This window comes from Diadema setosum, chromosome 5, assembly GCF_964275005.1.
Source record: "Diadema setosum chromosome 5, eeDiaSeto1, whole genome shotgun sequence".
In the NCBI taxonomy this organism is placed as follows: Eukaryota; Metazoa; Echinodermata; class Echinoidea; order Diadematoida; family Diadematidae; genus Diadema; species Diadema setosum.
Window position 1 is genome coordinate 30,245,347 of NC_092689.1, and position 15,434 is coordinate 30,260,780.

Sequence of the window (15,434 nt, forward strand, 5' to 3'; positions counted from 1 at the left end):
ATTGGGTCTGAAGAATGAATGAGAGAATAAATGATATAGGTCCTACCACAGGCATCACACAGTGCATGTTATAGGCTTTTATACGCATTATGTACCATTATCTTATACATGCAATAGGTTAGTGATATTGATTGATAATAGCTGGTACTCCCAGTTTTCGAAGTGATTAAGGAGAAAGTAGACGAGTGAAAAAGAGGTAGGCATGTTTTAATGTCATCAGACATAACACATTTTGCTGATATCAACTTTTGTCATAATTATATAAATATATCTTGGCTTTTACATTTATTTTTAAATAATTTTAAATAATTTAAAATTATTTTAAATAATTGGAACAATTTTTTTTTGTTTTATACTGTATACAGTATTGAATACTCCTCCTCCTCCCCTAAGCCTCCCCCCCCCCCTTTCTTGCACGTACCAAGAAAATATTGACTCAACTCCTACTCGGATGGGAATTTGTTCCGAAATAATTGGCCTATAATATAGTGTAAATGACGACTACAGTCTAAGAATCATGAAATAAGTTACTACTCATTATAAATAGTCATAATATGATTAAGTTTTTGAATGAAGCATAAGATTATTGTGCTCGTATACTTTGTATCCATATGCTATTTTTTCACTCAGTTCTTGTTCTTTGGGTTTTTTTCCTTTTTCTTTTCTTTTACTTCTTCTTCCCTTTGTACCTTGCTATTTTAGCTTTCATTATAGTTTCGTCATTAGTACTTTGAGTCCTATCTCCATTGCATGAAATTTACATTGGTATTTTCTTCTGGAACCTGCGTTTACAAGCTTTGCTTTTGCGGTTCCATCATATTTCACATGTTATAGAGAATTGTCTTACGTACATAATGAATGCTGACACACTTTCTATTCATGACCCGCTTTATGTATCTTGCTTGTTTGTTTGTTTTACTTAATATATAAGTATAGATGTCAAGTGAAATATGAAATAAACGTGCTGGCACTGTTCTCTGTGTCTCGAGTGTAAGACCAGTGCAGTTTCAGTTATCCAGTTCAATTCAATTCAATTAAGGCCATTTCCACCAAACGTTCGATTACAATGAATGTGAGCAAGATCAAAATGAAATGGACAATGGAAATTCATGTGTATGCAAATCGGGCGGAGATTTGAAAAAAGGGTAAAACATTTACTATGAGATATGGAATATGAAAGTTTCACTTTTTTTAATTAGTGATATCAGTCATGTCAGTAACAATCATAAATCTAAAGATGAAGCAATGCTATTTTTTCTTCTTTTTTTAGAGAAGTTGGAGTTAAATGATTGAAATTGTATTCGAATTCCATATTCAGAAAAACAGGACGATGACGTCATCATAGAATTTGCATAAACAATATTGTTGTGACCGACAATTTTGGATGGGGGGGGGGGGGCAAGTACCCAAGGGCCCTTGACCGATATCACGGCTTTACGAAACCGTGAAATTTGACAACGCTATTTACGTTATATATATTTTTTCTCTCGTCCGATTCTAAAAGTGAAACTTTCTCTTCCATGTTTGTCATTGTGGAGTGGAGATCTCTGTGCACTTATAAAATCGATAGGGCAAGATGGATACATAATTTTGTTTTGATAATATTCAGTTGGATTTGTCTTGCAAAAACAAATGAAAAAAAAGGAAATGGGTGAATCTTATGTAATGAAACAAAAACAACTGATGATACTTCTTCATTCATCTATTTATTTATTCATTCATATGTTTGCCTGTTTCTTTTAGCTATATCACACTGCAGGGTTTGCCTGTTCTTGTAAAACTGCTTTCCAAAGGCGCCATGCAATAATAACAACATCATTCTACTTGAAAATACAAAATAGAAAACAGTTTGAATATAGGTAACATTGTAAACTACAAAAATCGAGAGTAGATTAATGATAAACAAGTGTATATAATTATGGATACAGCACTTTTACATATCACTTGAACCACTTTACATGCATAATATGCATTTGCATTGTGTGTGTTTTTTTTTTAATCCATAAAGGGATAATGTTTGAACATTTACAGGGAGTGCATTAAACAATGGCTCCGACATACTATCATTGTGCAAAAGAGTTTCTAATTCTGTCCTTGGGAAGTTGAAGGGACATTTCAAAGAGTAATGTGTCCTCTACCTATTTGCAGTTCGTTTACATATTATAAAATAATGATTTTAAATAAGTCGGTATTAGATTATTTTGTATTCTAAAAACAAGAACACAATATCGATATCTTACACGTTGCTCAGCGGATTGCCATTTCAGCGTTAGTAACACGGAAGTTTGAGATATTATTATTATCATTATTATTATTATTATTATTATTATTATTATTATTATTATTATTATTACTATTATTATTATCATATTATTTTAGTGGATCAATATTTTCCACAATCGAATCTATTTTCCGCACGTCCACGAAGTATATATGTATTGTTCCTCAAACATTATGTTGTTATATAAATTATCTCGGATACTACATGAATCTTTTGCAAATGTTTGAACAATATCATTTCACGACATGTATACTTTGTACTATGTTTTGATTTTCGTTGATTGGAAATTTGTACTATGTTTTTTTCTTGATTCTCGTTGATTGATTGGAAATAAACTATGATTGAATTGAATTGAATTAAATATTATTTTTTTTTTCGGCTATGTAATCTTTATTCAAAATAATTCTGGCATATTTGGAGTTTTTGTATCTTATCCCTTTATTCAAGATTTCAACACACTTTGTTAACAACTACTGAAATCCACATATTCAGACTATAAACCACTGTATATGCTTATTCTTTTTTTTTTTACATTATTCCATGCTTTTGCCTAACGGAAATAATGAATGTACCTGCAGGCGACTGCATCGCTGGTAAACCTGGATATCATTTCCGATCACTCGTGACAGGAGATCGGTTGAAATCGGTACAGTAAGATGCAATATGGGTGATTTTCGATGTCTGGCAATTCCACTCTTTGTTAATCGTTATGCTGTTTCGAAGTGTGTCAACAAAGGATACTCTATCTTCACCAAAATGAAACTGGCTGGATATAAGCGTATCGCAATGGAAGGATTGGAACATATCCAACACAAATGTTGGACAACGTTCGTGTTATTGCATCTTTTGACAAACTTGTCTGACATGAGATAACTGCTGCAGGGGTTCACTTGCAAGAATGTTGAAGAAACACGTCCAGTTTACTTCAAGACAATAAGGGGTATATAATGGCATTGTTCATAGTTTGTGAGTTAGGCCTACATCACAAGCGCATTGGGAGTGGCCGTCTATTGGGGTTTTCCCTGCTAGAGGAGCTATAGCCGATATCCGATACTTAACTCCTATCACTGTGTGAGGTGCAAAGAAGAATTTTTAACCTGGCAACAAACGCTGGTGTGGGCATACTTCATCACGCGCGGTAATTCAAACGGAAAGGACTGTTTGCTTCGTGTATTCTTTCGCTGCTTTTGGTCTCGACGGATTCTATCAAAAAGAAGGAACAGAAGGAGGCCAATACTGCAGTAAGCATAACACATTGTATTAGGGTTTGTGTTCATGTATACTGGTTGGGTTGATGGAGTAAGGAGTTAATTTATCAATCGAACTGAAGAAAATCAATTATGGCAAAAAAATGAGGTTTGTGGATAAGATATGACTCATAAAGGAAGACGCATAAGTCAAAACTGCGTGCATAATGTCACACTTGTATATTATTCTCTTTTTTTTTCTTGTAGGCCTATAAGTTTTCTAGAGAAAAAGAACCAAAAAAAAAAATGTTTTCAGCTTTTCTCGTTTCTATACGAAAACTTGTGGGTAAGGCAGGAAAAAAAAATACCCCTATAACCTATATATGTAGACGTCTAGACGCTCACTGCCATTTTAGAAAGAAAATGGAAAAAGCAGTTACATAGCCCCAGTGGCAGCTGGTGCAACCATGATTTTGTAATTGTAAGTACATGTATGTATTCAAGTCACAACTCATTCATTTGTATTTTTCTTCTTTAATAATTATTGTCTTGGTTTGTTAGGCCGCGGGACTTAGAATGAAGTAACTGTGAATGTGAATAATTCATGCAGGGGGTTTTCATAAAGCAAAGTATTATCAATAAAAAAAGGTAGAAATCTCATAAAATTGGACATTATTACCAACCTTTCCAGTTTTAAAACAAGTATGTGTAGGCCTATTTATGTATGATGATATTATTATGTATAGGCTATATAAATGAAGGGCCGTTTGAACAGAAGGGCTACTGTAAAAGTAGGCCTATACATTTTCGCGGTGTGGAGATTTTCGTGCATTTCGCACGACCTGAAACTAGAGCGAAAATAAAAGCACACGAATACTTTTACTTGTTTTTACTTTTGTTTACATGTTATATTAATAAATGGCAATGTTCTATTTATTCAATGTCTTGATTCCGTGGAATTAAAAAGACACGAAATTCATCTTACCCGGACGAGCGCAAAAAATTTTCTCGCTCGAAAATATCCACTTTCATAGAATGATCAAAATAGGATAAAAATGATAGATATCACTGAGTGATCTTCCAGGCGGTTGTTGATCAAGATACAACTGTGTTTAATGTAGCCTACATTACTAGTATAACCGACTACAACGATGTCTTCTGTAGCAATTAAAATAGCCGTACATTTTTAAATCATGACCTAGTCAGATTCAAGAACACTGTAACACGTATTTCTGTCTCTTCACTTGAATTGCGTTTCCGTTGAATTGCCCATGATCATAACACGTAATGTACTTCGGATTTCACTATGTACACGTATTCGCAATTCATATGAAAAGTAATTTTTTCTTTCATGATACCAGAATATATACCCGAGTGATTCCAAAGGCTCATTTGAAAGCGAATCTTGCAAAAATTGGCCGGTTGCTGCTCTGGTGATTCCTCAATGGATAAAGAGTGTACTGGCTACAAATCACTAGCTCTCTGTCAGATAGGCGGCTGATAAAAGTGTGTATACAATGGACTCTCATTATAACGAAGTCCTCGGGACCGGTATTTTTCTTTCGTTATACAGAGGACTCCCATTATAACGAAGTTCTCGGGACCGGCATTTTCCTTTCATTATATAGAAATTTCATTATAACCGAACAAATAAACAATAAAACACATAAAACGGATAATATTGCGGCCTGAATTTTTATTTTGTTGTAACCAGAATTTCGTTATAACCATGTTCATTATAACGGGAGTGCACTGTATCGAAATTTCGTAATAACCGAACAAATAAAAAAATAAAAAACATAGAACGGATAATATTGCGGCCTGAATTTTTTTTTTTTTGTACCCGGAATTTCGTTATAAAAGTGTTCGTTATAGCGGGAGTGCTCTGTAAATTGTACTGAGTGCAAATGTATATTGATCATCTATATGCATTTCTCAATGCATCGGTTGTTTCACAATCTTTTTAAAAAGAAATTATCTGAATTTCGTTAAAAATCTCAGTGTTATACACATTTCATCGGGTTGAAATATCTTCAGTGAAAGGGAAAGATGGCAATTTTGCTGTCCCGTTACAACGAACAAAGAAGTAAAAATCAAGGCCGCAACATCATCCGCTCTTTGTTTTTTATTGTTTAGTTTTTCGGTTATAACGGAATTTCGATACCATACTCGTATAACGAAAGAAAACTGCCGGTCCAGAGGACTTCGTCATAACGGGAGTCCACTGTAATTTTTTGAATTATGCTCCGTATGCCTCTCTCTCTCTCTCTCTCTCTCTCTCTCTCTCTCTCGCTGTCCTTCCCTCTCTCTTTCTTTCTGTCAACAAAACACACAATAGTCTGATGAGTGAAACCTCTCTCCAAATATCATTTTCCAGTATAAAAATAAGCTCAAGACAACTACATGTAATCACAAAATGACACGTTCAGCTTTTTGAACAATTATTTTATATGAATATTTACACGCAAGTTTCAAAGAACAAAACGCATTCCGTCAGCATTCATTACATCTTATATGATCAACGAAAATTAGAACACAAAAGGAGATACAGTGTATTCCATTGCATAATATGAAAAAGTGGGAAAATCTATACGAACCTCTCCTCACAGATGTAATATTCATGATGTCAAGTAATCAACAATGCTATCAATACACTCTAAACAAACAAACAAAAAAAAATCCCTGCAAATTTCAGGCATCGTGAAAATCAGATACGGTTCAAAAAAAAAAAAAAAAAAAAGGAAAAAAAGAAGGAACTCCAGTCCAGTTTAAAGGTGTCTGAAAAGAAGTAAAATTTTCCTAGCACAACAGTGAAAATTTGATCAAAATCAGATGAAAAACAAGGAAGTTATGACACTTTGAAGTTTTGCTAATATTTCAGGAAACAGTTTTTGAACAGTTGATAAATGAACATCCAAATAATGAAGTGATGGTGACATGCCCTCACAACTTGTACATGTAGTTTGTAAATCAAATTTTGAAATTTCCAGTTTGTCACTGAAACGCAGTTACGCCCAGTCTAAAATACTGATTACATTGTACATGTATATCTGATCACTATTCTGACGTCATTGAACCAGGAATAACATCATGTTTTGACACTTCAATTACAGAAACATTGAATTTTTTTTTTTTTTTACACAATCAATGGAAAATTGTGAGGTGATGACATCATCACGTCACACATTTGCACTTTCATATCAACTGTATGAGAACTGTTCCGCAGAAATGAATGACACTTCACAATTTTAGAAATTCCCTTATTTTTATCCAATTTTGATTAAAATTTTCACTACTGTACTCATAAGATTTTACTCTTTCTTCTCAGACAACTTTAAATGGACTGGAATTGCTCTTTAAAATACTCACTTTACGCATCTTTGTGAAATGTGAAATATGCATTGACCAGGACATGGCAAATTGACACATGAAAAGATCTTACAGTGAACCTCAGCTCGCTTACTTTTTTTTTTCTTTTTTTTTTTATTTCAAGTGACAAAACATGTCCTTAACATTATCAAAAATCACGATACAACATCACAAAGTGAATACTGAACTATGACCTCACGACCTACAATCATGTGATCTGGATCTCTGATGAGAGAAAGTGTTGTACATACATATTCACACTTTCTGGATTCTGTTTGAATGTTCGTTCAGATTACAGGATTTCTTTTTTCTTTGAATTCTAGGTGGTAACAAGATAACAAAATACAATTTTATATTTCTGGCTACAGCAGGAGTGTATTCAATATCAGCGGAAGTGAATAACTCACATTTCCAGAGTTCATGATCAAATCTCTACAAAGAACAGCAATGTTTAAAACGACACATTCACAAACATTAACATTTCAGATATTTTCCCCAACATACAAATTAGCATCATATTTGATTTAAACATACTGCAGAATACATGTAGCTGATGAAGTATACAAATTCTGAGTATTTGGTAAATGTTGCTGTAGGAAACAAAGAAACCTAACCATGCAACGCAGGTTACAAAACACTGGTCACCACTTAAAACATCTATCTTAGATGCACTTTGCATATCCGTATTCTGGGTTATTCAGGGCATAGGCATGAAATGATACAACAAATCACAAAACAACTGTGTCTTCAGGATGACTTGGAATCCCATCAGGACAAGCCTATATGTACATTAAAAAAGAAAAAAAAATGATTTCTCTACATCTATTCACACCTTGAATGGCTTTGCTTTAGTCAAGGAGGTTATATACATTGGAGTTCCAACTGGCTGTGATTATTCAAACAGTTGTCAGATTTCTGTTGATGTACAAAGGAATTCCACAGGTGCACTTGTGCCTTTGATGATCGATGTTCCTTGCCGCCATCTTGCTCAGCATTCTGAAGATTAGTTTTGAACGTTATCATAATTTTGGCCATATTTTGCTTATCTATTTATTAAATGAAATGAAATTTCAATGAATGAATACATAAAGCATGTAAAACAAAAGACATTTCCGTCCAGAAATTTGCGCGAAAGTGTAAATGTGAGCTGTATCATGTGAAAATGTTTAAAACTGTACCATCCTGGAAAGCTGATTTTAACACTTTTCCGCTTAGTTTCCACAAATGAAACTAATATGGAATGATCTTCAAGTATGATTCTTTATTGATAGATATATCAGATAAGTGCCTGCATATGCCCAGTCGAGTAATTTTCATCTTCATTTCAGCATTTTTTGCTCAATTTTGATTCGCGCATCCTCATGTCTGTACCACCTACCTTTTATAATAAGGGATAGCGAAAGTAATTACCATCACAAAGAAATATCTTCCTTTGAAAGTGGCTAGTGATTATGCAATGAGACACGAGTCAATTGTCTTCCTATCTGCGCGGCAGATCCTGTTTTGCACGTGCTTCAAATATTTTTGAGCGGTGGCTTCGAACATCTAGCAAAGGAAATAAGACGGTTGTGACTCCATTCTCTAGAACCTCCTTGCTTTAGTCTTGACGGTACAAAGGTCTATGAATGAATACATGTACTTGAATAACTAACACTTTTAATGGCTGCTTATAGCGATGAAGGTTGGAAGGTCTTTGTACGAATACAGTGCACTCCCGTTGTAATGAAGTCCTCCGTATTGTTGGTGTTCTTTCATTATATTGAAATTTTGTTATAGCCGAAGAATAAAGTAATAATAGAGATATAGGTGATAATCTTGGGACCTGAACTTTTACTTTGTTGTAGTAATAATTTCATTATAACCGTGTTCGTTACAATGAGAGTGGACTGTACTTTGAATATCAGATCACAATGCCACAGCACTGACATACTTGCACATCTATCTGCGAGAGAGTGGGACATTTTGCCCATATATATGTGTGCAGTCAATGAATTCAGATCTACCAAGGGGACCAATAACTAAAAGCATGAAAGTTTTAAAAAAAGTTTGAATCATTCCTTATTTGGAACTCCAAAGTTTCCAAAACTGTACCATCTCACTCAAAAAGTACTGTGCATAAGGTAAGGAAAGACTCAATTTTACAACAAACAAATAATACTATACAATTAATATCCTTTGAAAATCTTATTTGTACTGAGCCTTGACATAGCTCAAAGATTTTGCATGCTTCTCTGAGAGAATGAGATCATTAAATAATTGTACCAAGAGTCAAAAGAATACAATTTTGTGGCTATCAGGGTGAAAAGATCATGGAACTTTGTGGACCTGAAAAATCACAGGTCCTGTATGGTGGATTAATTATAAACACTTACACAAACAAACTGGAATGGCATCTCACTCCATAAGTACAGTGCATAAGGTAAGGAAAGACTCAATTTTACACCAAACAAATAACACTATACAATTAGTATCCTCTGAAAATCTTATTAGTACTGAACCTTAACCCTAAAAAGACTGGGGGGGGGGGCCTAAAAGGCCCCCCCCCTCGACATTTCGCGCGATTACTCAGCAACACGCAATGCTCTCGCCGCGATGCTCTATGACTTTTTTCTTTCGAGTTTCCCGCACATTTTGACACCAAATTTGTGACGCCCGGGGGTACGGTTCTGAAGTTTCATAACTTTTTGTACATGCACGTGAGACCGAAAATGGCTCAAAAATGTGATTTTGTGTACAAAGTCAATACAAATTGAGTTTTATCACATGGTTCATATAAATATGCTTATTTTTACTCTCAATGGCTAAAATCAATTTGTTTTAGTAGTATTATGCTTCAAAAAGGGTCTGCCACAAATTTTGCTGAAAAAAAACAACAAAAACAAAACGTCGTAAAAACAAAGAAATACATAAGAAATTCATAAAACAATAAAATAAATAAGAAATTAATTTTGATACTGAATTTTTTTTCAAGTGCATTTGCTAAGAATGCCACAAAGAATATCTAGACCAAAAATGAACACTTTTGGAGCTTTATTTACTGATTTAGATCAAAAAGTCTGATTTCTTGCATAAATTAGCATAATTAATCAAAATAAAATAAAAGAAGACTATTTTGGAAAATTTAAATATACGATCTTGTAGATTACATCGCACACTACCATTGTGCAAATTTCCGCGGTGATCGCGCGATCCACGGCCGAGATCTTAAGGGGGGGCCCTTTAGGCCCCCCCCCAGTCTTTCGAGCTACCAAAATAGCCCAGTCTTTTTAGGGTTAACCCTAACCAGGCCGGACTTTTTGGCCTGTTCTGTGGCCGGGGGAGGGTTGATTCACCCCCCCCCCCCCCCCGAGATCTCGGCCGTCGATCGTGCAATCGCCTTGAAAATTGGCACACACATTACTTGTTGCGTAATCTACTAAACTATAAAAGAAAAAAAAATGAATTTTTCATTTTCCATATCTTATATTAATTACTATGCATGAAATCATAAATTTTGCTCTAATTCAGAAAATAAAGCTAATGGCATCCTAATTTTTGGTGACATTGTTCCTTGTAGCATTCCTAACAATGTACTTGAAACAAAATCTGGCTGGTATCAAAGTTAATTTTTTATGTATTTTATTGATTTATGAATTAGGTGATCCGAGAATCCTCTCGGATCACCTTCTGTATCTGTACGGATTCTTTGTTGGTTCTTCTTCTTCTTCTTTATTTCTGGACAAAATTTGTGTAGAGGTTAGCTCAGAAAGTCCTCTTCCTATCAATTTCAAAATTATACCATATATGTATCATGTCCCAAAGACGACAGATCTAATGTATAATAGTGATCAGTCGACCGTGACGTCACTGTGACGTCATTATATGAAAACACATTCTCAATCATATCTCACTAATGGAATAGAGTTTTTCAATGAAATTTACGTCACATATATTTCAAGTTATGCGCATTCTACTCATATTCTCAAAATTCATATTTTCTCTTAAAACGTGCGCGTACGCGCGCGTTGAAATATTTGTATGCTCAAATCGAGCTCAAATTTTTTTTGCACACGTTTCAGACCATTTGCAGCATTTTTTGAAAAATTGAAAAAATTGGACGGACGCGTACGCGCGCGCACATATACGCACGTACAGCTCATATGCAACAGAAATTTCCCGATTTTTTACATTTATCGGATGTCTGAAAAGTCAAGGAACATTTCTAGCAAGTTTCAAGTCAATCCGACTCAATATGACGTCATACGGGACTGTCAAAGTTGAAATTCCGCGCGCGCGTCAATGGCGATATACAGTACAACAATGCCCAAAAACCGCCAATTTTAAATCCGATTTTACTCGTCAGGATGGACGGTGACCCCCCATTTTCTTTACATATTCTGAAAGCTGATGAGTTGTACATGTCAGTTTATGGGTTGGCGATACTGAAAAAGTGATTAAAAGATATCAAATTTCTTAATAAAGTAAAAAAAGTAAATTTTCAAAATGATGTCATCAATTTTCAAGTTTACTTGGGCGTATCTCACTTATCCTCTGCCAATTTTCACTCAGATTTCAGTATGTTGTAGCTTATTAAATGTTCTTTCATTAATGTAATAACAACATTTTGATTGGATGGCGGCATCACTCGTAAAAATGGATTAAAAGTAATCTTGTCAAATTTGACCAGTTTACGTGTTATCTCTATGGGAGAGCAGTTTTTCTGGCAGTGAAAATTGACATGACTATCTTTTTCGAGCATTAGCTCACTTATGCTTCGGTGAATTTTTCCCAGATTTTAGTATGTTGTAGCTGAGACTTTGGGCTATCGTGAGTGTGCCCTCCATTTTTTCATACGAGGCCGGCATCACGTCGAAAAACTTGGTTGAAAATGGCACGTGGCTTCGATGCAGCGTCATTTTGCTTAATACACAGGGCCTATGGAGCATGAAATAGGTCATTGCATAGCGCATCCGACTCGTAATCCTAAGGTCCCTGGTTCGAGCCTCACCCTTGCCAATATTTTTTTATTTTTTTTCCAAACTCTTTTTTCTTCTTTTTCTTTATTTAGTCTTAATCTCCCTTCCTAACTTTATCTTTTTCTGATTTTTTAATGCTTCTCCTTCAAATTTCTATAAAATAACATAATTTTTTCTTTATTTTTCTTTCTTTCTACTACATTCTGTGCAATAGATGAAGAACAACAATGGTTATCAATCCCATATTTTGCACATGTTTAGTTCATGTCACGTACATTATTTCATAAAATAACATCTTCTTGATCGGACACCATCTTGGGTATGTAAATTAGGGTCAAAGGTCATAAATGTTTCATCCTGTATCTTGGTGAATACATGTCCTATCTTTACCATATTTTGCACACGTAAAGACCATGTTACAAGGATCATTTCACAAAATAACCACTTTTTGCTCAGATGCCATCTTGGCTGTGCAAAGTGGGGTCAAAGGTCATATGTACTTCTTCCTGTATCTTCGTTATGACGTGTTATCTGTATGGGAGGGAATTTTTCTAGATGTGAAAATTGACATGATTGTCTTTATCGACGACTAGCTCACTTACCCTTCGGTGAATTTCTTCCACATTTTAGTATGTTGTAGCCAATTTAATACTCTTTAAGTTTTGTTCATCAAAATTTTAATCGGATGATGTCTTCACCTCGAGAAAATGGATATAATGTAACCTTGTCAAATTTAACCAGTTTACGTGTTATCTCTATGGGAGGGAATTTTTCTGGAAATGAAAATTGACATGACGGTCTTTATCGAGCACTAGCTCACTTACTCCTCGGTGAATTTCTCCCAGATTTTAATATGTTGTAGCTGAGACTTTGGGCTATCGTCGGTATTCGCTCCATCTTTTCATACGACGCCGAGATCACGTCAAAAAACTTGGTTGAAATCAAACTTATCTTCGATGTATTGAGATATTTCTTTCTTTCTGCAACTTTCTTTGCAATAACTCTAGAAAAACAGCCCCTATCACCCCCATATTTTGCACATGTTTAGTTTATGTCACGTACATTATTTCATAAAATAACAACTACTTGATCAGACACCATCTTGGGTATGTAAATTAGGGTCAAAGGTCATAAATGTTTCAACCTGTATCTTGGTGAATACATGTCCTATCTTTCCAATATTTTGCACACGCAAAGACCATGTTACAAGAATCATTTCACAAAATAACCACTTTTTGCTCAGATGCCATCTTGGCTGTGCAAAGTTGGGTCAATGGTCAAATGTACTTCATTCTGTATCTTCGTTATAGTTTATACCAGGGAGGTACCTCCCTGGTTTATACCGAATTTGGTACCAAAGATGGTAGACCTGACTCTCTTTTGTAAATGAGAATCCAAATATCACACGGCCAATGTCTCTAAACACAGATGAAACCTATATGGTCATGCCTATTGCGATCAGGACTCGAATCATTGATTAAAAAAAAAAAAATCGGATCACCTAATTTGTCAGTCTTGACAAATTCCGAGTCTAGTTTCTTATGTATTTCTTTGTTTTTTGACCTTTTTTTTCATATTTTTCCACAAAATTTATTACAGAAACTATTCTTAGCATAATTATGCTAAAATTGATTTAAGCCATTGAAAGTGAAAATAATCATATCTTTTTGAATAAGGTGAGAAAACTCTATTTGCATAGACTTTGTACACAAAATCATGTTTTTGAGCCATTTTTGGTCTGACAAGCATGTACAAAAGGTCGTGCAGCGTCGTAACAGTATGTCTGATTTTCGCAAAAATGGTGTCAAAAGATGTGCAAGACTTGAAAGTAAAAAGTCAGCGAGCGGTGTGGTCTAAAAATTTCATGCGGCAGAATGGTCGTGAAAAATGTCGAAGGGGGGGTTGATTCAACCCCCCTGGCCCTTTTAGGGCTAACATAGCTCAAAGATTTTGCATGCTTCTCTGAGAGAATGAGATCATTAAATAATTGTACCAAGAGTCAGAAGAATACAATTTTGTCGCAATCAGGGTGAAAGGTCACGGAACTTTGTAGGCCTGAAAAATCACAGGTTCTGTATGGTGGATTAATACATAAATACTTACACAAACAAACAGGAATGGCATGCAGAAATACCCTGCAATACTGAAATACAAATCTTTCCAAAGAGTATATCCTCAAAAAAAAAAAAAATAAAAAAAAAAATTGCAAAATGAAAATTTCTCGAGAGAAAGTACATGGAACCCTCAGCTTTCCAAGACACCGTTATATACAATTTACAATGTACATTGCACATTAATACCAGATTAAACATACATGACTTGTAGTTCCTGTTTCTACACATTTCTCATTATGCCTTTCATTCGAAGGTGGGATCACACAGAAGAACTTACAAAAGCCTGATCACATCATGTCATTTCCAAGATTCAAAATGAAACACAGTTTCCAGTAGTGAAGCAGGGAGGTGAGACACCTCACCTCACCGAATAGAAATACATTTTATGTCCATTGTTTAAGGACAAATCCACCTTCATATACACAAGGATTGAGAGAATGCAGCAAGTAGAACACATCAGTGAAAGTTTGAGGAAAATCAGACAATACGTTCAAAAGTTATGAATTTTTTAAGTTTCTACCCAGTCACTACTGGATGAGAAGACTACTACTGTGTATGATGTCACATGCGTAGGACGATATAAGGAAAATATAAAGAGAATTCCACAAAATATCTTCTTCTTTTTTTAAGTACACACTCCCTCGACTCGCTACTGACATATGTTAAGGGTAATACTATTCCCCCAGCCTTCTGAAAGAGGCAAGTCAAATCCTTTATTATTATGCGAGAAAAGAGAAAATATATTCAATTTTCTTTATATTTTCTTTATAATTTTCGTTCTACGCTTATGACATCATCCACTGTAGTAGTCTCCTCATCCAGTAGTGACTGAGTAGAAACTTTAAAAATTCATAACTTTTGAACGGATTGTCCAATTTTTCTCAAACTCTTGCTGATGTGTTCTAATATTGCTGCAGTCTCTCAATCCACATGTTTATGAAGGTGAACTTGTCCTTTAACCAATCAGCTCTCAAGAGAACTTTTGTCAAGACCACAAGCTGGACCTTTGAAACAGCACGACTAATATTTTGTCTTCAACACAACAATCTATGGAACATCTCAATCCAAATTAATGTTCTCACGGGATGTACTACTACTACTTCTGGGTCCTATTTCATAAAACTTGTAATCAGTGATAACTGCCACATTTCTGTGACAAATTTGCTCTCAGCCAATCAGATGCAAGGATTTCAGTAGCTTATAACAACTATCACAACTTGTCACTGATAACAAGTTTTATGAAATGGGGCCCAGATCTGAGTTGTACTTTTATGTTACGAATAAAATGCTGTGTTGATGTCCATTCAGGGGACTGCAGATCATTTCATTATGTATTTATTAATTTTAATCTTACTACATTAATTTTTTGAAGGGGAGTGGGTGGAGATAAGGCATCTATAGGCCTATCGTGCTGCTTCTTTTGTTTTAAATCCAAATTATTTCTTTCTCCTTTTTTACTTCTAGCCAAAAGTTTGTTGGTGGGGGGAGGGGGGAAGGGGGGGGGGGGGAGTAGGGATGTAGCTGAAGC